Genomic DNA, 24,890 nt, shown 5'->3' on the forward strand with positions numbered 1-24,890 from the left:
TTAATTTTTTTCATGAATATATTCATCTTTAATATTTTTTTTTATGAATATATTCATCTTTAATATTTTGTTCATGAATATATTCATCTTAAATATTTTTTTCATGAATATATTCATTTTTAATATTTTTTTAAATCTTTGATGATCCACTTTAACCGATGATTCACTTTAACCCTTGATGGTTCACTTTAACCTTTAATGATTCACTTTAACCTTTAATGATTCACTTTACCGATGATATTCTTTACACTTTGATGATTCACTTAAACCGATGATTCACTTTAAACTTTGATGATTCGCTTTAATCAATAGTTCACTTTAACCTTTGATGATTTACTTTGAACTTTAATTCACTTTAATCTTTGATTATTCCCTTTAACCGATGATTCACTTTAACCGAGTATTCACTTTAACCTTTGATGACTCACTTTAACCTTGTATGATTCACTTTAACCGATGATTCACTTGAAACTTTGATTATTCACTTTTACCGATGATTGATTTGAACCTTTGATCATTCACTTTAACCTTTTATGATTCACTTTAACCGATGATTCACTTTAACCTTTATAATTCATTTTAACCTTTAATGATTCACTTTAACCTTTTATGATTCACTTAAAACTTTGACGATTCTCTTTAACTGATGATTCACTTTAATCTTTGGTGATTCAATTTTACCGTTGGTGAGTCACTTTAAACTTTGATGATTCACTTTAACCTTTATGATTCACTTTAACCTTTATGATTCACTTTAACCTGTGATGATTAACTTTTACCTATGATCCACTTTAACCTTTGATGATTCACTTTAACCAATGATTCACTTTAACCTTTGATTCTGCACTTTAACCGATGATATACTTCAACCTTTAATGATTAACGTTAACCAATGCTTCTTTGATGATTCATTTTAACCTTTTATTATTCACTTTTACCGACGATTCACTTTAACCGATGATACAGTTTAACCTTTGATGATTCACTTTAACCGATGATTCACTTAAACCTTTGATGATTCACTAAAACTTTTGATGATTCACTTTAAACGAGGATTCACTTAAACCTTTGATGATTCACTTTAACTTTTGATGATTCACTCTTACCGATGATTTACTTTAACCTTTGATGATTATCTAAAACTTTTGATGATTCACTTTAACTGATGATTCACTTTAACCTTTGATGATTTACTTTAACCAATGATTCACTTTTACCTTTTATGATTACTAAACCTTTTGATGATTCACTTTAACCGATAATTCACTTTAAACTTTGACGATTCACTTAAACCTTTGACGATTCACTTAAACCGATGATTCACTTTAATCTTAGATGATTCACTTTACCTGATGGTTCACTTTAACCTTGGATGATTCACTTTAACCGATGTTTCACTTTAACCTTTGATGATTCCCTTTAACCGTTGATCATGCACTTTAACTTTTTATGATTCACTTTAACCTTTGATGATTCACTTTAACCTTTGATGATTCACTTTAACCTTTATTATTCACTTTAACCGATGATTCACTTTAACCTTTGATGATTAACTTTAACCGATGATTTACTTTAACCTTGATGATTCACTTTAACCTATGATATACCTTTAATGATTCACTTTAACTAATGCTTCACTTAAACCTTTGATGATTCACTTTAACCTTTAATTATTTACTTTACCGATGATTCACTTCAATCAATGTTTCACTTTAACCTAGATATTTCTCTTTAACCGATGATGTACTTTAACTTTTCATGATTCACTTTAATCGATGTTTAACTTTAACCGCTTAATCACTTTAACCTTTGATGATTCACTTTAACCAATGATTCACTTTAACCAATGATTCACTTTAACCAATGATTCACTTTAACCAATGATTCACTTTAACCGATAATTTACTTTAACCTTTGATGACCTACTTTAACCTTTGATGATTCACTTTAACTTTTAATGGTTCACTTTAACCTTTGATGATTCACTTTAACTTTTAATGGTTCACTTTAAACTTTGATGCTTCACTTTAACCGATGATTCAATTTAACCGTTGATGATTCAATTTAACTTTTGATGATTTACTTTAACCTTTGATGAGTCACTTTAACATTCGATTATTCAATTTAACCTTTGATGATTCACTTTAACATTTGATGATTCACTTTAACCGATGATTCACTTCAACCATCGATGATTCACTTTAACCTTTGATGATTCACTTTAACTGATGATTCACTTTAACTGATGATTCACTTTGATGATACACTTTAACCGATGATTCACTTTAACAATCGATTATTCACTTTAACCGATGATTCACTTTAACGATCAATGATTCACTTTCAAAATTTTCGACCCAGTCTCCGTCATTGTAGTTTTGCAAGACTTCTTTTAATGCTGGAAAATCGCTTCTATTGTACCAGTTTACAAGAATTCTACCGAAAGAACTGTCCCATAAAATTATCGCTCCATTAGCTTCCTCCCGCTGTTGGCTAAAATATTTGAGTCCATAATTAACTAAGCTCTTGTCGATCATCTTGCAGCTATTAAACTTCTGACCGACCAACAGTATGGATTTAGGCAAGCCCATTTTACAGCAGATATCCTAACTGTACTAGCAGGGGAGCTAGAGCGGTAGCCTTAGATATATCTAAGGCTTTTGACCTGGTATGGCCGAGACTACCGAGATTAAGTACAGGCCAATCAACATGACAGCATGACGTCATTACCAAATCAACATGTTGGTATATGGTCTAGATTAAACGGTCCCTATCAGCAGCAGTTTCGTCTGCACAGTTTTCAGTTTGCTGTCCAATATGGTTTATTCTTGCGTTGTTCCAAATTGTCAGGGAAATTATCCAAAAGGCCCCAAAGTACATATATTTTCTTTTCCTAAAAAGCAGGAGCAAGTCTCAATTTGGATAAGTGCCATTAGAAGGGAAAATTTTATTCCAACCAAATATAGTAAAGTAAGTAATGTTATTTTTTATTAATTAAACACATATTTATTTAGAACTGTATTCAAGTACTTTCATAACGTTTGATAACATTGTTATAAATTAAAGAAACAATACTATTGCTAATACAGCAAATATTATGATGATATTTTTAACTGATTATTTTCTTATAAAGCTAAAAAGTCTATCAGGAATGTTGAAAATTTAATTTAATTTTGTTTTAGTTTTTAAAATATAAACAAATAATTTTTACATGAGAATATTTTTTTTAAGCTATGTTTAGCGAAATATTTGCAAAAAATAAAAATAAAAATGATTTTATCCTTATATTAGAGCTTTCATTTATTTCATTTAAATCATATATATATATATATATATATATATATATATATATATATATATATATATATATATATATATATACTAGCTGTACCCGGCCACGCGTTGCTGTGGTTCCATTTCGTGAAATGATTAAATTGAATGAATATAGCAAAATTTAAAAAAAATCTGTAAGGTAGACTATTAGTTTTCGCATCACGTCATGAACTAAGTTACATTTTTAAATATGCAGATAAACAGTAATAAATAATTTGGAAATTTGCATATAGATCTATCTTATTGGCACATAGATCTATTTCATTCTTATTAGAAATCATCAGTGCAACTCATCCGAATTAAATAATGAACCCATGCATAGATATCCTACAGCAAAGGTGATTTTCATGTTGTTGCTTCTTAATGTTTTGTATGAAGGACCAAGATTTACAAAGGGCAGTGTTATTAATCTTTCTGGAGTTGAAGACCCACGACGAACTCATGCACAGATATGCTTCAGTGAAGGATGTATTTGATGTTTTTGCCTCTCAAATTCTTGATTGAATAATAATTTTGGAGATTGTCTTTTGGACTTCATTTTGATCCAGTTCCATAAGTTGCCATTTAATCTGAAGGATTTAATTTTCCAAAACTTGTGGATACTCAATATTCTTAGTAGTTCCAGTTTCAGTGCAGATGAAGAGATTCTCAGGTTTGCCGACTCTAGAACATGCAACATATAACTGCCCATGTGAGAAACAGTCGGTGTGTAAATATAAGCCACACAATTCTAAAGATTGTCCCTGTGCCTTGTTGATTGTGATGGCAAATGCCAAGCGAATAGGGAATTGCAATCTCCTAAATTGAAATGGCAGATCTGTTGGAATCATGGGAATGCACGGAATTAAGACATCTTCACCTTTGAAAGACCCTGTCAAAATTGTTGCTTCAATGATGTTGGTCATTTATTTTTTTACTGAAAGATGTGTGCCATTACAAAGCTTAGGCTGGTTAATATTTCGCAACATGATAATTGGTACACCAATTTTCAATTGCAGTACATGTGGTGGAATCCCTGGCAAATCTAGTGAATTCAAAAACTCTGATGGATAATTGGTTGCTTCGTCTGCTTCAACAACAGTGTCAACGGACTTGTATGTGACTAACTCACCATGTATGTTCAACTGAATACTATTGTTGAGTGCATGAACATCTTTGTTCTTGGGTGCAAGAATAGCTCGTTCACTCAGCCAACTGTGATTCATAAAGTTAATGTGGATGTCTGGGAATACGTTTTTAATTAATTCGTCTTTTGATGTAACTAAATGACAGAAGTTTTGTGGCAATTGAATTCGGCCTGAAGTCAGAGTAGCCAGCACTGTCCCATTCCCAATTTCCAACAATTGTTTTGAAAAGATCTCTGTTGACTGATTATTTTGCTGCTGGACACGCATATTTCTAGTCAAATTTAATGTCTTCACATTTTGCCAAAAAGTGGAGTATTTGAGGCAAGCATTTATTTCATCTGCTTGTGTTGATCGAGGAATTACAGGTAATGTTTGCCTGAAATCTCCAGCAAGCAATATTACTGCATTCCCAAATAATCTATCATTTCCCCGCAAATCTTGCAATGACCGATCAAGAGCCTCCAGTGATTTTTTGTGTGCCATTGTGCATTCATCCCAAACAATAAGTTTGCATTTTTTCAATACTTTTCCCATACCTGATGTTTTTGAAATATTGCACATGGGAGTTTCAATAAATTGCATGTTTAAAGGAAGTTTCAATGCAGAATGAGCAGTTCGTCCACCTGGTAGCAAAGTTGCAGCTATTCCAGAAGATGCAAGAGCTAAGGCTATGCCATTTTGTGATCGAATGGCTGCCAAAATAAATTTAATTAAGAACGTTTTACCACTTCCTCCTGGCGCATCTAAGAAAAGTATATCTCCCACTCCATTATTTACAGTCTGCATTATTTTGTTGTAAACATCTGTTTGCTCAGGTGTTAGCTTGTTAATATTTGCTTGCACATACAACAAAAGATCTGTGTTGTAATTTTGTTCCCTACACAATTCTATATCAAAGAAAGCAGCAGCAGATCGAGTCGTGAGGTCATTCCCAATTGTTTGAGGAATTTGTTTGCAATTTCTAAACACAAATTTTCAATTCTTATCAATGCCTCATTATAGATTTCTGATGTAAAATCCAGACAGGTATTTGTACTTTCATTGCTTATTTGATGAAAAATGTCTTCGGCCATGTGTGATTTATATTTCTCCCATAACTCAACAAGATATGAAGGGGAGCAATTGGTCAAGATAGTTGCAAACAATGCACGAATTTGATTAGGATGGCATGTGTTACACGCCTCATTAATGCATTCATCCCAATGTCCGTCATTTTCCAATAAATTCATAGCTTGACATGCACTGCGAAAAGTAGCATGTGTAATGCCATTGACAATTTTTAGTTGCTGGAATGATGTTGGACCAGGCACATTTATCAACAACATGCGAAGAAAGAAGCATTCATCTTGTTTGGGATGGATAGTATACAGTCTGCCTATTGTTTTTCCTTTGAATATTCCAGGTTGTCCTTCGACTTGCTCTCCTCTTTTGCGCCGTTCAAATGATTTTCTACTCTTATTCCATGTGTAATACTGAGGCACTTCCGAATAGAGGAGTATTTTTGCAAACGTGTCAGTTTGACATAACATGAAGAAAACCGTTAATGTTGTAGCAGGTGGATTCAAAGCTATCTGTTGCACATTTGAAGCTGTAAAGTAAACGCGCTGTCCATTTTCTAAATGTACTGATAAGTGAACAATAGCCGGACTTCATTCATGTATTGGAAATGAAAGAATTCGCCATACAGCCTCATTACTGCTTATGTATCTTCCAGCTTGATACTGTGCGATTTCATCAATATGTAGGCTTGCATTCAGATTATTGCTCTGTATTTTCAAGGCAAAAAACTGCCATATCGCTGCCTTTATTCACATACAAATGTATTTGATGGACTTTACAGAGTTACAGTATTCCACATTAATGTGCGATTTATAGGTTTTTGAAAGCAAAGGTGAATATGGAACAACCCATCGGTTATCAACTTGTATATTGCCATTTCGCATTTGTATGGTTGCTAATTTACTGCCATCTTCTACTGACCTTCTTTTGTATAAAGGATATCCATCATTTCCTGTAACTGTGTTGGTTAATAATGCTCGGGGATATCGCTTAGAGCATTTACCCTCTATCATGCATGGTGAATTTGGATTAAATATCCCGCAAGGTCCATGTATCCTATTTTTTATGACAACTTCATGCAAATCTTTATCAATGTCAGCAACAGGTATTTCAGCAGATATTAGATTGTCGATTTCGTTTGGATTGAGTTTGTTGAAGAACCAGATTAGTATGTGGGAGTGTGGTAATCCTCTCTTTTGCCATTCCACTGAATACATCCAGCAGCACACAGATCCAAATACTTTATGTTTTACAATGAAATTTATTAGTGATTTAAGCTTTTGTCTGAAAACACACGCTGTAATATCATGCCTATCTACCGATGATTGCCCCGGAAGTAAGAGTTGCTGTATTTCATTCCAAGCTAGGTTGCATGTAAATGTAATGAATAGGTCAGGACGGCCATACTGACGAACATATGCAAATGCGTCTTGAGTGTACTCATGCATATGACGTGGACTGCCCAAATACGAAGATGGCAAAATTGTTAGTCTTCCAACGTTGGTTGTATTACCATCATTAACAACTGCATCACGCAAATGAACATATTCTTCAGAAAGAAGTTTTGACTGATTCAAACGGATGAATAGCAAACGTTCAGTTTCAATTTTTGCATACATGTCTACAATGTATTGGTGGAATAATTGGCGGCATTTCAGAATGTGATTGTTTTCGTTCTCTCGAATCATTAATCGGTATGAGTAATAGTTCATTGCGCTGCATTTCTTATTTGTTTCTTCGCCACTAACTGGATTTATCATGTTAATATGGAAATGATATCCATCAGCACCATCCCAAAAAATGATTGGATATTGCAGGGCATCGTAGCATCGATGAGTTTCAGCAATGTTTGTCAATTGATCATTCCTTCTATGAAGAACAATATCTCTTGGTTGAAATTGATCTCCAACTATAACAATTGCCACTTCATCTATAGCTGGAGCATTGAATCTTCGCACGTGTTCTCCAGTAGGCGTTTTGTCGGCATGAATAACAACCTTGTGTGTATCTGATGGCATCATTTCAATTGCAGTTTTGAATAAAAGCACTAAATTGTTTTTATTATGGAGCATGTCTTGCAGTTCGGAGACAATGGACCGTCTTATACTGGTTGAAATTCCACAGTGTGCATTCAGTTGATCATTGTTATCACCGATGAAATACATTTGTAGGAATTTATGTTGACCCTCTGGGTATGGAAGCAGAGATCCAACTTTATGGTAAATTTGTCCTTTTACTTTAAAAGTTGGCATGAATTGAGCTGTAATGGTTTCTGCTGCGAACGACGTCATTTGGAAGCATGAGTTGTATTTCCTGATGTTTGATAAAAAATGCTTTGATTCAGCAGTATATCCAGCAAGCAAAGTTTTTAATGGTTCTGGTGGATCTTCCAGTTGAGGTAGTTTAACTTTACGGGCTGCACAACACATTCCTTTAGTTTATCCCTTAAATTTAAGAGCCTTGCAATAGGGACACACTTCAGCCATAGTGCCTATGTGAACATGGTGGCTCAAACTATAATCCTCATTAGGGTTGTAGTGAAATGCTAGGCGATCCAAATTCCAGGATTGTTGAGCATGGAGTCGTGTTTGACGCTGATTTGCATTTCCTCGTTGACATCTTTCGACATGTCTCAGCCTCTCGTGTTCATTACGTTGTGAACGAAGCAGATCTGTAGCCGCATTACGGGATTGCTGTACCCGCAACCTTGCCTCCTCAAGTCTGGCTGCACGTCGATCTGCTGTTTCATTGGCACGTACTTGAATCATCCTTAGTCTACTATTTTGGTTTGCAGATGCCCGTTGTTCAGGACTTTGAGTGGCAAGTAATTGCCACAGTGTTTCTGCATTGCGAGTACGACGACCTATGTTTGATCTTCTTCTGAGTGGTATTTTAAGGAAAAGAACTGCAGCGAAATTAACAATAACGTTTAGTTAAAGTGAACTTTTTTAAAATAGGGAACAGGATAAATGATTTTGGAAAAGAGGAATCTGTAAAAAAGATTTGATCGTTGCTTAAATGTAATGGGCCTCTCGACAGCTATAGGCTCAATTAAGGCCAATTTTTATTTTTTATACAGTTCAGTACTTTTCCTTCCGTCCAAATAGATTTGAAGAAATAATAATTTCTTTTTTTTTTTTTTTGCTTGGAGCAAAATATTTAATGTGTTTTTTTTTTTTTTTTGCTTATTTATAATTGAGCTGTATGGTAAATTTAGAGTAATTCCTTTTTTTTTATGTATTCCTGTAATTTTCCTTTTGTCAAAATAGATTTGGAGAAATAATTTTTTTGAAAATTCTTCTTGTGCTTATTTTTAATTTAGCTGTATCGTCAATAAAGGCCAATTTTTTTTATCTTGTGTCCAAATAGATTTGGAAATAATTTTTTTCCGAAATCTAAAAGATATTTGTTTGATGTATTTCTCAATGTATTGGCCTGTCTACAAATGTATGGCCAAATAAGGCCAATTTTTTATTTGCAGCCAAATAGATTAGGAGAAATATATATTTTTTTTAAAAAAGTGTTTTGTTGTTTATTTTTAATTGAAGAATCTGAAAAAAGAGAAGTCTGAAAAAAGTATTGGCTTGATTGATTTCTCAATTTATTTATCTGTCGAGATATGTGTGGTCAATTAAGACCTTTTTTTGCATATGGCTCAGTAATTGTCCTTGCTTACAAATAGATTTGTAGAAATATTTTTTTTTTTTCTTATTTTCAATTGAGGAATCTGAAAATCCTTTTTTTGCTTCAAAATAGATTTGGAGCAATTTTTTTAATTTGTTATATTTTTCTTTTTTTTTTACTTATTGGTAATTGACTGTACGGTCAATTAAGAGCAATTTCTTTTTCTTTGTGGTCATGTAGTTTTCCTTGTGTCAAAGTAGATTTGTAGAAATAATGATCTTTCATAATTTTTTTTTTTTTTTTGCTTATTTTCAATCGAGGAATCTGAAATTCCTTATATAGCTTCAAAATAGATTTGAAGCAATATTTTTTTTAATTTGTTTTTTTTTTCTTATATCTTTTACTTATTGTTAATTGAGCTGTACGGTCAAGTAAGAGCAATTTCTTTTTCTTTGTTTGTAGTCCTGTAGTTATCTTTGCATTAAAATAGATTTGTAGAATGCTTTTTTGTAAGTTTTTGCTTAGTTTGATTAGAGGAATCTGAAAAAAGAGAAGTATGTAAAAATATTTGCTCGATTGTTTTCTCAAATAATTAGCTTATTGAGAACTTATGTTCAAATAAGCACAATGTGTAGAAATATTTTTTATAAATTTTCCTTTTTGTGCTTATTTTTAATTGAGCTGTAACATCAAATAAGGCCAATTATTTTATATGTACTTCTGTACTTCTTGTATCCAAATAGATTTGGAAATAATTTTTTCCTAAATTTTTTTTTTGCTTATTGTTAATTTAGAAATCTGAAAAAAAGAGAAATCTGAAAAAGATATTTGTTTGATTTATTTCGCAATGTATTGGCCGGTCAACAAATGTATGGTCAAATAAGGCCAATTTTTTTTATTTGCGGCCAAATAGATTTGGAGAAATATTTTTAAAAAAAAGTGTTTTGTTGTTTATTTTTAAGTGAAGAATCAGAAAAAAAGAGAAGTCTGAAAAAAATATTGGCTTGATTGATTTCTCAATTTATTTATCTGTCGAGATATGTATGGTCAATTAAGACCTTTTTTGCAGATGGTTCAGCAATTTTCCTTGCTTACAAATAGATTTGTAGAAATATTTTCTTTGCTTTTTGCTTATTTTCAATTGAGGAATCTGAAAATCCTTTCTTTGCTTCAAAATAGATTTGGTGCATTTTTTTTTAATTTGTTATATTTTTCTTTTTTTTTACTTATTGGTAATTGAGCTGTATGGTCAATTAAGAGCAATTTCTTTTTCTTTGTTTGTAGTCATGTACTTTTCCTTGTGTCAAAATAGATTTGTAGAAATAATGATTTTTTGTAATTTTTTTTCTTTTTTGCTTATTTTCAATCGAGGAATGTGAAATTCCTTATATAGCTTCAAAATAGATTTGAAGCAATATTTTTTGTAATTTGTTTTTTTTTTCTTATATCTTTTGCTTATTGTTAATTGAGTTGTACGGTCAAGTAAGAGTAATTTCTTTTTCTTTGTTTGTAGTCCTGTAGTTATCTTTGCGTTAAAATAGATTTGTAGAAATGATTTTTTGTAACTTTTGCTTATTGTTAATTTAGGAATCTGAAAAAAGAGAAATCTGAAAAAGATATTTGTTTGATTTATTTCGCAATGTATTGGCCGGTCGACAAATGTATGGTCAAATAAGGCCAAGTTTTTTATTTGCGGCCAAATAGATTTTTTTTTAGAATGATTTTTGTAATTTTTTTTCTTTTTTGCTTATTTTCAATTGAGGAATCTGAAATTCCTTATATAGCTTCAAAATAGATTTGAAGCAATATTTTTTAAATTGTTTTTCTTTTGCTTATTGTTAATTGAGCTGTGCGGTCAATTGACCGCACAGCTCAATTTCTTTTTCTTTGTTTGTAGTCATGTTTTCCTTGTGTCAAAATAGATTTGTAGAAATAATGATTTTTTTTGTATTTTGTTTTTTTTTTTTTGCTTATTTTCAATTGAGGAATCTGAAAATCTTTTCTTTGCTTCAGAAGAGATTTGGAGCAATTTTTTTTATTTGTTATATTTTTTTTCTTTTTTTGCTTATTGGTAATTGAGCTGTATGGTCAATTAAGGCCAATTTAGCTTTCTATGTGGTTCTGTAGTTTTCTTTTTGTCCAAATAGATTTGGAAAAATGAATTTAGTTTTCAAATAGTTTTATGTTTTAATGCCTGTTTTTAATTGAGGAATCTGCTTGAGTGATTTCTCAATTTATTTGCCTGTATGGCCAAGTAATGCAAATTTTTTTATGGTAATTCTGTAATTTTGTTTGCGTCCAAGTAGGTTTGATTCTTTGTTTCTGCAAGTTTTTAATTAAGCAATCTGAAAAAGAGGAGACTGAAGAAAACATATGCTTGATAGAAATCGCAATATAATCAATTGTTTTGCCAGTCAACAGCTGTATCGTTATGTAAGGCCAAGTGTTTTTTAGTAAGCAGATGGCTCGTACGCAATTTAAATAAAAAATTGGAATTTTAGAATGCGAGATGCCGTTAAAAAACAAATGTAGAAATAAGATTGACTGCAAAAAAAAGAAACAGCAAATGAATTAGTAAGAAAAACAAAATAATTTGTAAATCCTGTAATTCGAGATAAGTTCAAATATGAAGTTATTTAGACAGATTTACCGAATGAAACTTACCAAGATTCACCTGTAACACGTGGGAAAGAATAAAAATGGGAGGGGGGCAAAAAATGCGGTAAGTTTTTACAGCAAATGAAATCGATCGAAGCAAATGGATGCTATTAATGTTTTTAAGAATTAAACAAATTTATTTTAGGTAAGCTTGGTTTTAATCAAAATACTTGGAATTTAAATTTTTTTTAAAATGTAATCTTGGAATTTAAATAAAAAAAAATGGAATTTTGGAATTGAATGAAAAAAAAACAGCAAATGAATTTTTATGGAAAAAAAAGAAACTTACCAAGGAATTTGTTGAATATCAGCATAAAAATTAAAAAAATAAATAAAAAATAAACGGAAAGAAACACGTGAGGAAGAAAGCAAATGAATTCGATCGAAACAATTTTTAAGAATTTGTAACACTGAAAATGTTGTCATTCAAATCGTAGTGAAATCATTCCCACGTGCATTCTACCGGAAATAAAATTTGACCACAGGTCCCCATTTAAGAAAAATATTTTTATTTTATTTTATATATTTTTATAATTTGGGATGTAAATTTAGAGACTGTCTGAAGCTTTCAAATAAATTGGTAATGTACAAATATGGTTTTATTGATAACGAACGAACCCAGAATTACATTTCTAATTCGAAATTCGAAATCGTCAAATCGTCGTGAATTGCCTGCAAACCGGAAATAAAATGGAACATAGTTCTGCATTTACGAAAAATATTTTTATTTTATTTAATATATTTTTATAATTCGCGAGGTAAATTTATTTTAATAACATAAAAACATCACTCGACTCTAAAGATGGGTTGTCTGAAAATTTCAAATAAATTGGTAACGTGGAAATATGGTTTTATTCACTTTTAACGAACCAAATTTACATTTATATATATATATATATATATATATATATATATATATATATATATATATATATATATATATATATATATATATATAATGAAATTTACAATTGAATTTACCAAAATGATCCAAGATGGTAAAATTAAAGTAAATTATAAATATTAAAGAATTAATATTTATAAAATTATCTCAGCCAGATATAAAAGCTCGATAAAACCAAATAGGAAATAGAGCTTATAATATGAGCAAACAATTAATAAAATATGTTAAAAAAACACTTCGAAATGAGTTAAAAACATATTTAATTTGAAAAGGAAACACTAGATTAATGGATAGTCCTTAATCCGCGGAGTTTCGAAGAAATACTCTTCTTCTCATCAGAGGGTAGGAATTAGCAAAATGCGGGATCGGATTTTGCATGCAGAAGTATTTGATGAAAAAACAAGTAAGTCAAAGGTATTACTTGAAAACAAAATAACTTAAGCAGAGAGAATATGGTAAAGAAAAATGTGATTACACATGAATGGATAGTCTGGTGGAAGATACTTTTACCCTTTATATAGATATAAAATATTTTTTCTTTAACTTTATCGTTTTTCGACATACTTCTTAATCTATATATATAAAAATGTAAATTTGGTTCGTTCCAAACGAATAAAACCATATTTTTACGTTACTAATTTATTTGTAATTTTCAGACAACCCATCTTTAAAGTCGAGGTATGTTTTTATGTCATTAAAATAAATTTACCTCGCGAAATATTAAAATATTAAATAAAATAAATATATTTTTTAACGGTTACTGCGAATCTGTTCTGTTGATAAAACTGAACTTCCGGTTCGATTCATTTCACAGCCACGAATTGACAAAAGATTTCATTTTCTGTTAACTCGATAAGTAAAAAAAAAACAAAAAGAACATATTTCATTTGTTTATCTTCCAAATTTTTTTATTTACACATCTTTTCCTTATTATATAGGGCCAAATAAAAAGTTTGTCGCTTGCTATGCTAAAACAAAGTTTTTTTGTTTTTTTATTTTTCTAATTTCAAAATATGTTGCACTACTATTGTGATGTTTAATTTGCAGTATATTTCAATTTAACTTTTATTATAAAAAGTTTGAGTTTATGATTTAATTCCTGCAAAAAAAAATACCCTCTCTGAAAAAAACAGGCAAAATTAGCTGATAAAATATGTAAGCCTTCTGGGGAGCAAACCGCTTCAATATAATTCCAGAAACATATAGTGACCTCGCGAATTATTAAAATATTAAACAAAATAAATATATTTTTTAACCGTTAGTGCGAATCTGCTTTGTTGATAAAACTGAACTTCCGGTTCGATTCATTTCACAGCCACGAATTGACGAAAGATTTCATTTTCTGTTAACTCGATAAGTAAAAAAAAAAAAAAAAAAAAAACATAATTCATTTGTTTATCTTCCAAATTTTTTAATTTACACATTTTTTTCTTTATTATATAAGCCCAAATAAAAAGTTTGTCGCTTGCTATACTAAAACAAAGTTTTTTTGTTTTTTTATTTTTCTAATTTCAAAATATGTTGCACTATTATTGTGATGTTTAATTTGCAGTATATTTCAATTTAACTTTTATTATAAAATGTTTGAGTTTATGATTTAATTCCTGCAAAAAAAATACCCTCTCTGAAAAAAACAGGCAAAATTAGCTGATAAAATATGTAAGCCTTCTGGGGAGCAAACAGCTTCAATATAATTCCAGAAACATATAGTGACCTCGCGAATTATTAAAATATTAAATAAAATAAATATATTTTTTAACCGTTAGTGCGAATCTGCTTTGTTGATAAAACTGAACTTCCGGTTCGATTCATTTCACAGCCACGAATTGACGAAAGATTTCATTTTCTGTTAATTCGGTAAGTAAAAAAAAAAACAAAAAAAAGATAATTCATTTGTTTATCTTCCAAATTTTTTAATTTACACATTTTTTTCTTTATTATATAAGGCCAAAAAAAAGTTTGTCGCTTGCTTTTTGAGTTTTTTTTGTTTTGTTTTTCGATATAAGATTGGTTGGTAAAGTACAGTTTTTTTTTGTTCGCGCTATTTTTTAAATCGTATTTCCAGGTTTAATTAGTTTTATTATATGTTTTTTTATTCAATTGTAAGGTTAAAATACACCCTCCACTCCCCATGTTAAGAATGGCTTTTTAAATATTAACGTTATTATTACAACACGGATCACTCTCTGCATGAGTACTGTACTTTCACCTAACCCATCTTTAGAGTTGAGGTATGTTTTTATGTTATTAAAATAAATTTACCTCGCGAATTATTAAAATATTAAATAAAATAAATATATTTTCGTAAGCCATTACTGCGAATTCACTTACTCAAACAGAGAGTGATCCGTTCTGAAATAATAACGTTATTATTTAAAAAAGCCATTCTTAACATGAGGAAGGGAGGGTGTTTTGTACCTATTCTGTACTTTAACCTTACAATTGAATAAAAAAAAACATATCATAAAACTTTAATTAAACGTGGAAATACGATTAAAAAAAAATAGCGCGGATCACTCTCTGAATTAGCACACAAAAAAATATCCCATATTTTAAAAATTTAAATTCATTTATGTACTTACCAATTTTTTAATTTTAAAATTTATGTTAAGGCTTTTCACTCATGAAACATTACGTTTTAATTGTTTAGTTTCTTTTCACGGTATTGTTTACATAAAAAAAGTTTGTTTCAACTTTTTCTAAACTGTTTCATTTTTACGACATGCCTCAACGTATTATAAAAACTCTAACCTCCACATGTTAAAAAAAAACAAAAAAAAACTCCCTTCCATAAACCTCGAAAGCCGTTCTTAATAGGGGGAGTTTGGGGGTGTTTATTCCGAAAGCCGTTTTAACATGTGGAAGTTAGGGTGTTTACTGTTTATAATATGCTGGGGCGAGTCGTAAAATTAACGAAGTTGCTATCCATTATTTATTGCAAAAATTGCTTGAAATTTATTTATTTGACAAAAAAAAATTACATTTTGGTACTCCTTGGGCGTTGAGTTCCATGGCGACCAGCAGAAAAAAATAATAGTCGCTCCCTTAGTCCCCCACCCACCCCGCACGTAGCAGGTTTTATTTACTGACGTTGCCGTAACTAAACGATTATTTGTCACATTTACAAACATTTATTTATTTATTTTGAAAAAAGTTTTACTTTTTATGAATATTAAAAGAAAAATGGGTACTCATGCAGAGAGTGATCCATGCTGAAATAATAACGTTATTATTTAAAAAGCCATTCTTAACATGGGGAGGGGAGGGTGTTTTGTACCTATTCTGTACTTTAACCTTGCAATTGAATAAAAAAAACATATCATAAAAATTTAATTAAACGTGGAAATACGATTTAACAAATAGCGCGGATCACTCTCTGCATTAGCACCGAAAAATGTTACTAAACATTTATTAATAATTCCTCACTTTTACAAACATTTTATTTTAAATTTCTTTTTAAATGACGACTTTTATCGACTTTTTTTTAATATCCCCCCCCCCCTAAATGGTGTTTATTCCGAAATCCGTTGTTAACATGGAGAGGTTGAGGGTGTTTATTCTGAAAGCCGTTTTTAATATTTGTGGAGGTGGACCTAATGTAAAAAAATAAATAAATAAATTTAAAAAAAAACTAAATCATTTACTGATAACTTCTCACTTTTACAAATATTTTTTAATTTACAAGCGCGGATGAACAAATTGTTGAATAGTGCGAAAACAAAACGTTTTTTAATAAACTTCGGGATAATTTTTTGGGTAAATATTTACATTTAGGTCCACCTCCACAATTTTCTTTTTTAAATGACGACTTTTATTGATAAATAAATTTTCTTCTCCGCAACTTTTATTGATAAATAAATCTACTTCTCTGCCACGGGCACTGAACCCCTCCTTTTTTTTAATAGTATTTTCGGGTGGGTATGCTGACAACAAATATCAGTTAAATTTTGCAAATAGCCCCCCCCCCTCCAAAAGTGGTGTTTATTCCGGAAGCTGTTCTTAAGATGAGAATGTGTGTGTGTGTGGGGGGGGGTGATTATAAGGTGGACCTAATCTAAAAAAAAAAACAAGTTTTTTATGTGCACATAAGCAACTATTTTTTTATTAACTTTTTTTTTACTTTTTTATTTAAAAATTAGTAAATTTCAATGAATAGAATAATAAATCATTTATCATTAATATGTGTTTTTGGTTTTGTGTTGAATGAAATTTTTTTTTCATTACAACAATAATGAACCAATTTAAATATTCCGGCATGCGTTTAAGGGTTACGAAATTATCAATAAATCGTTTAGTTACTAAGCCAACGTCAGTAAATAAAAAAAATGTTACGTGCGCATGCATTAGCCTTGACTAGGGGTTGGGGCTAAGGGAGCGACCATTAAATTATGCTGGTCGCCATGGAACTCAACGCCCAAGGAGTACCTAAAGTGGCACTTATGCACTTATGTTATTGTGCTATTTTTTGAAATAGTATTTTTCTGTTAAATTCAAATTTTACAATATGTTTTTCTTTTATTAATTTGTTAAGTGAAAGTACAGATAACCCGGTCGGTTTATAATGTGAGGAAAATCTAGCCATCTCCCCCCCCAAAAAAAAGGGGTACTCTGGATAATAACAAAACATTAAAATTACCCCAGTCTCGAAAGATTTCTTCTCTACTGAACGAGGAAAAAAACGGTGAAGTGTAGTTCACCTTCTGTTTCTCTCCCCCTCTCTCTTCCTCTCTCTCTCTATCCATCTCTCCCTTTCCCTCTCTCAATCTATCTTTCTCTCTATATCACCCTTTCCATCTCTCTTTGAGCCCCCATCTCTCTAACTCCCTCTATCTTTCTTCTTTCCTCTGTCTCATCCCTCTCTGTTTCTAACTCTCCCCTCTATCTCTGTTTATCTATCAATCCCTTTATCTCTATCTCCTCTCTTTCTCTATTTTCCTCTCACTTTCTCTTTTCTATCTATATATCTTCCTCTCTGTCTGTCCATCTCTAATCCCTCATCCTATTTTAGTCTCCTAAATTAATTACAGTGAATAAGGCAGTGTCAAAACATGGATAAATCCTATTTTAGTCACCTAATTTACTGACTGTGAGAAAGAAGTTATTTGGAAATTACTGCTACCTTGAACAGCACCAGAAGTAACTGGTAAAACCTTTCTAATTAAATTGATTTTGGCAGCCATTTGGTAACAAAATGACATAGCCTTAGCCCTTGCTGCATGAGGAATACCTGCGACCTTGCTGCCAAGTAGAAGAATTATTTATTCTACTTTAAAACATTCAATTTTTCAAAAATCTCATGTTCGACATCTCCAAAACATCCAATATGGGGAAAAATATTTCAGAACTGCAAACTTATTGTTTAGGATGAATGCACAATGGTACGCAAAAAATCACTTGAGGCTCTTGGTCGATCCTTGCAAGATTTGCGTGGCAATGTCAAACCATTTGGGAATGCAGTAATATTGCTTGCAGGAGATTTCAGACAAATGTTACCTGTTATTCTTCAATCAACACCAGCAGATGAAATAAATGCTTGCCTCAAATACTCTACTTTTTTGTTCCATGTGAAGACATTAAACTTAACTGAAAATATGAATGTCCAATTGCAGACTGTTCGAGCCGCACAAAAACTTTTGCATCACTTGTGGGAAATTGGGTACGAAAAAGTGCCAGCTGATCAGAATTAAGGGCAAATTTCTTTGAGTTTTAACTTTTGTAATTTCTGTAATTTTATTTCATCAAAAGAATAGTTAGTTTAAAAGGTTTTTGCAGATATTGAAATTATAAGAATTCCATTTGCCTGAGTGAATGAGCTATTCTTGCAGGTCAATACAAAGATGCCCATGAACTTAACGCTATTATTCAATGTAAAATTCCAAGTGAGGTAGTCAAATACAAATCCATCGACACTGTTGTGAAAGCAGATAAAGTGGTTAATTATCAAACAGCTATAAAATGGAACAACAAAAATTGTGTACCCATGCAAAATGGAAAATTTAACCTATAAGAAACATGCCTTTTCTCATTTTATACCTTTTTCTATTACGCCAATTTGAGCCACAGCAACGCGTGGCAGGGTACAGCTAGTACTTTATAATTTAATAATCCTTTATTTTAATTCTTTATCTCTTCTTTGCATGGGTGGTTTTTTATCTGCATTTTCTGTTTTATTCTTTATACTTTCCTATCTATCTAATATATCAATCTACCCACACTTTCATATCTTGTATGTATATTTACTTAAATTCTACTATATGAATTTACTTCTTTTTTTTCCTGAAATTGCAGATATCGAAGAAGATGTTCTCCCCTTAAATAATTTTGATTTTTTATTTTTATTCTTATTTTATTTTATTTTATATTATATATTATATTTTATATTTTATTTTTATTATATTTTATTTATTTATTTATTTATTCTTTATTTTCTATTTATTTATTATATATTTATTTATTTATTTTTATTTTCCTTTTAGTATCGTTTAACAACTCTTGCTGACATTTTTTTAAGTGATGACCTGTAAATTTCAGTTGACCTATATTATTTTGCCCTATATATATTTTCGCGCCTTTAACATTTCCTGTCTGGGTCATTTTGACTTTTGTTTCCCTTTATTTTATATTTTATATTTAACTTTATCATTTTTTTCTCTCCTTTCTCTTCCCAGATTTTTTTATTTATAGTTATGTCTCGGAAGTAGAGTGCAAAGCACATCTTATTTTTCTTTTATTAATATTATTTTTTCCTTGTACACATTTTTGTGAATTATTCCATGGATTTCTGCCTTTGGATTATTATGGACCATCTTCTTCCAATTACGGGATTTCCTTGGATTTTACTCGTACAAATGGAAATTCTTTTAACTTTCTTGAAGTTTTATAATTTGGATTTTACCGTCACTTAATTTTTTATCTTCCACCAGAGTATCCATTCATGTGCAATCACCTTTTTCTTTACCATATTCCCTCTGCTTAACTTTTTTTGTTTTCAAGTAAGATCTTTGACTTACTTGTTGTTTCATCAAATACTTCTGCATGCAAACTCCGATCCCGCATTTTGCTAATTCCTACCCTCTGATGAGAAGGAAAGTATTTCTTCGAAACTCCGCGGATTAAGGACTATCCATTTATCTAGTGTTTCCTTTTCAGATTAAATATGTTTTTAACTCATTTCAAAGTGTTTTTTAACATATCTTATTAATTGTTTGCTCATATATATATATATATATATATATTCATGTTTGAAGTGTTCAAAAGTCAGTACTAGCTTTGTGGCGTCGAGAGGTTCCAGGTCGCCTGATGAAGTCTCTTTGACTGAAACAGATGGCTATTTGTAGCGACCACATGTAACTGTTTACCCCAAATAATAAATAATAGTTATATATATATATATATATATATATATATATATATATATATATATACATGAAGTATAAAAAATTTATATCTTTATTTTTTTTTATGTGGTGACTTGTATTATATATATATATATATATATATATATATATATATATATATATATATATATATATAGTTTGTGCATGTGTATACGCCCGTGTTCTCCTTTGTGCGTTTTAACGATGTACGGCTTAGTTATGCGGCAGTGTTGTTTCCATGTGTTTACTTCGACAAATCCCAGGGGCGTTTGTAAAAATAGAGTTTTGAAAGAAAGGCCTTTTTTCACACACTCTAATCACCACGTGGGGTTAGAAGATGACACGTTCATAGCCGGCGCCAGTGTATACCTACATAGGTCGCAGGTCTTTGAAGAAGTTGCCATACAAAAGTGTTTCTTGGTGTGAGAATAGATGGAAACAAGCTGTCTGTTGATCTGACCCAAAACCGAACAGAAAAAGGTAGTATTCAAAAAACAGAAAAACGCAGTATTCAAAAAACAGAAAAATCGACGTTATCCAGAGATTCTGTTTAAAATGAATAATTTCAATTTGTTCTATATGTATACCAGGCATTACATTAATCGAATGTATCTGAAGATTAATTGAATGTCCTGTATGTATACCAGGTATCTGAAGATTAATTGAATGTCCTGTATGTATACCAGGTATCTGAAGATTAATTTAATGTCCTGTATGTATACCAGGTATCTGAAGATTAATTGAATGTCCTGTATGTATACCAGGTATCTGAAGATTAATTGAATGTCCTGTATGTATACCAGGTATCTGAAGATTAATTGAATGTCCTGTATGTATACCAGGTATCTGAAGATTAATTGAATGTCCTGTATGTATACCAGGTATCTGAAGATTAATTGAATGTCCTGTATGTATACCAGGTATCTGAAGATTAATTGAATGTCCTGTATATATACCAGGTATCTGAAGATTAATTGAATGTCCTGTATGTATACCAGGTATCTGAAGATTAATTGAATGTCCTGTATGTATACCAGGTATCTGAAGATTAATTGAATGTCCTGTATTTATACCAGGTATCTGAAGATTAATTGAATGTCCTGTATGTATACCAGTTATCTGAAGATTAATTGAATGTCCTGTATGTATACCAGGTATCTGAAGATTAATTGAATGTCCTGTATGTATACCAGGTATCTGAAGATTAATTGAAAGGCCTGTATGTATACCAGGTATCTGAAGATTAATTGAATGTCCTGTATGTATACCAGGTATCTGAAGATTAATTGAATGTCCTGTATGTATACTAGGTATCTGAAGATTAATTGAATGTCCTGTATGTATACTAGGTATCTGAAGATTAATTGAATGTCCTGTATGTATACCAGGTATCTGAAGATTAATTGAATGTCCTGTATGTATACCAGGTATCTGAAGATTAATAGAATGTCCTGTATGTATACCAGGTATCTGAAGATTAATTGAATGTCCTGTATGTATACCAGGTATCTGAAGATTAATTGAATGTCCTGTATGTATACCAGGTATCTGAAGATTAATTGAATGTCCTGTATGTATACCAGGTATCTGAAGATTAATTGAATGTCCTGTACATATACCAGGTATATGAAGATTAATTGAATGTCCTGTATGTATACCAGGTATCTGAAGATTAATTGAATGTCCTGTATGTATACCAGGTATCTGAAGAATTCGATATAAGAATCGAAAAAACCAATTCTACACTTCGATGCCAAAGTTATTCTTTTCATTGCATTCATTTTGTTTAGTTAATATTAATTAATAACGATAAAATTATGTTTATGGATTTTTAACAACTAGTAAAACTAAAATCTATAATTTTTACATTTGCGAAAATGAATGCATGAACAGAATAATCGCTAAATATTTGAAGGTTTTAACAAAATCAGAACCAGTTACTGTATCGGAATCGGGAAAATATTGGAATTGTTCTATCACTAAGTTTTAGGACGATTAATTGGAATCGAAATCAGAAAAAATCGGAACTTTTGGGAGTATCGGAATCGGTAAAAAAATTGGGAGTATCGGAATCGGTAAAATTTGAGCCTGATTTCCGATTCCAAAATGATTCTTTTGTTTTCCCTGGAAATTTTAAAGAAACAAACACAGATGTCTTCATTTATCAAAAGATTATTGGTCTCTTAATTTTCTATTGTAACATTTCTAGGTCGAATTGAATTATTTTATTGAAGTGTTAACACACTGACAAAAAATATAATTAATGTAGAACAGAGTGAGTTAAGTTGCACACATGAATTTAACGTAAAATGATCCCCTATTTCCGGACCATTTTTACTTTAGGGCAGTTAAATAAATTTTTTACCACTAATCTTAAATATGATCCACTCGCAATCGCTTTATTTTTTGCATTACAGCCTAGATTTAGATTTAGGGTTAGGGTTAGGGTTAGTACTATGGAAAAAAAAAAAGATGTGTGTTGTATGACCATTCACAATGACATATTCTTCTACAAAATTTGGATGAGAAACATTAACATGGCCAAGGTTTTAAGACAAACAAAATTGATTGCATCTTTTAAACGCTGTCTGACCCGAAAGGATCATTTTTCGTTAACTTTATATACAAAACCGACTTTTTAGTTTATTTGTTAATTTATTTATTTATTTTATTTTATGCAGGCCGTTTACACGTAATTGCCTGAAGAATGAATAATCACATTTTTATTTCCTCCTGGATGAGCATAGGTTGCAGAATTAGAATGATAAACTTATTTCTTTCACAACAAAAAGTTAGAATTGCGAATTAGCGAAAAGGGGAAAACAAGTTTAGTTTTCAACATAATCACCTAAAAAAGACTTAATCGTAATCTCCTAAAAAATAGAATCTTTTTTTGGGAGTGGTGCTAATGGTAATTAAAGATCTTAATCTACACCTTTGCTAGTAGTAGTAGTAGTAGTAGTAGTAGTAGTTGTAGTAGAAGAAGAAGAAGAATTTTTGTATTATGTTTTTCTTTTTCCAGTAAAAGAAATCGATCTAATAACCAAGCAAATTAAAAATTAGGATAAGAAATATGAACATTCTTTGACAGAGAGAAGCCACAGAATAGCTCAGCCCCCCCCCCCCTCGAAATATCTATGTTAAGAATAGTTTGCTATGAAATTATTTTAATAAGAGAAGAAGTATTCGGGTAAAGTCACTAAATAGGGATTGATGTCGATAAGAGCAAAATAAGGCATTAAAAATGTTTCTTATCTTAAACCATTATTACATGAAGGATCATTTCGTGTAAACAGTTTATTTATTTTAATCATATAAACTTTGAAAAATGCATGATTAAAATGTGTAAATATTGAATGAGCAAAAACTTACATGGCTGCCACTTGCCATTTTCGTAGACCAAATAGCACCTTGACATTGCGATCCAAAACAAAGATGGAGTAAAAACGGAACAAATCGATGGGACATCGGTTAATCCGTTTAGTTCGTCTCTTTATGAATTTATGTAGAGAGACGATTGGCACAATTAAATTCTTTTTAAATCCTTTGCTGCACCACAATTAAATTGCTGCACCACAATTAAATTGCTGCACCACAATTAAATTGCTGCACCACGTGCATTGCATCACAATTTAAGCAACTTGTATTTTTAATTATGTACAATAAATGCAAGCAAAAAACATAAAAATAATTTAAACAATTTTTATTTTCAATTAAAATGACAAATAATCTAACCAACGTTAAACCAATTTTTATTTTTTTAATTAAAATGACAAATAATCTAAGCAACTTTTAAACAACATTTATTTTTTAGTAAAATTTACTTATAATTTAAAATGAAAATTAATTTATATATGAAAGCGATATTAATTCCTGACTAAAGCATTAAACACCGATTCCCCATTTCTTATTTGTTCTTCTCACAAACTCAGCAATTGGTTGTGTTTGCATATCACTTGTATTCAGTTGGTTAGGGTTTGGTTCGTTATTGTAATGGTGTTGCATAATATGCTTCAATTTAATTTCTCATCTTTATTTCTTGATGGCATATATTAGGAAATAAAATATATTCCAATATATTAGGAAATAAAATATATTCCAATATATTAGGAAATAAAATATACGAGGGGCGTGCAATAAGTAATGCCCCTGACCTATTTCCCATAGCAGTAAAGCAACGAAACTTGGCACAGTTATTAGTCTTTCTCTACATAGGAGTCACCCAGATTTATGCGTTTCTCCCATCGTTTGATGCAGCTCTGTAGACCGTTTTAGTAGAATACCCCAGGTTGGTCCTCCAACCACGACGTGACTTCAGAAATCAAGGCTGCATCATCTGGGAAAAGCTTTCCTTTAAAAAAAAAAAACGTCATGTCTGGGAAGAGGTGAAAGTCAGACGGTGTAAGGTTAGGAGAGTAGGGAGGATGGGCAAGGATTTCATAACTACACGCCCGTGCTTCTGATCTGGCGACATGCGAGTTGTGGACCGGAGCGTTGTCCTGCAGGAGGAGGGTACCTTTGCTGATCTTGCCCCGCCTCTTGATTTTGATAGCTTCCCTTAATTTCCTCAAAAGTGAAGCATAATAGACTCTTGTAATTGAGGTACCCTTTGCCAGGAAATCTGTCATCACTACTCCGTCTTGGTCCCAGAAAACTGTGAGCATGACCTTGCCAGTGGAGAGCTGCACCCTTGCCTTCTTTGGAGGTGGTGAGTCCAAGTGCTTCCACTGCATTGACTGGGCTTTGGTCTCTGGATCATAGTGATCATAGTGATCATAGTGATGGATCCAGGTTTCATCATGTGTGATC

This window comes from Euprymna scolopes, chromosome 45 (genome assembly GCF_053919585.1).
Source record: "Euprymna scolopes isolate OS-2025 chromosome 45, ASM5391958v1, whole genome shotgun sequence".
NCBI lineage: Eukaryota > Metazoa > Mollusca > Cephalopoda > Sepiida > Sepiolidae > Euprymna > Euprymna scolopes.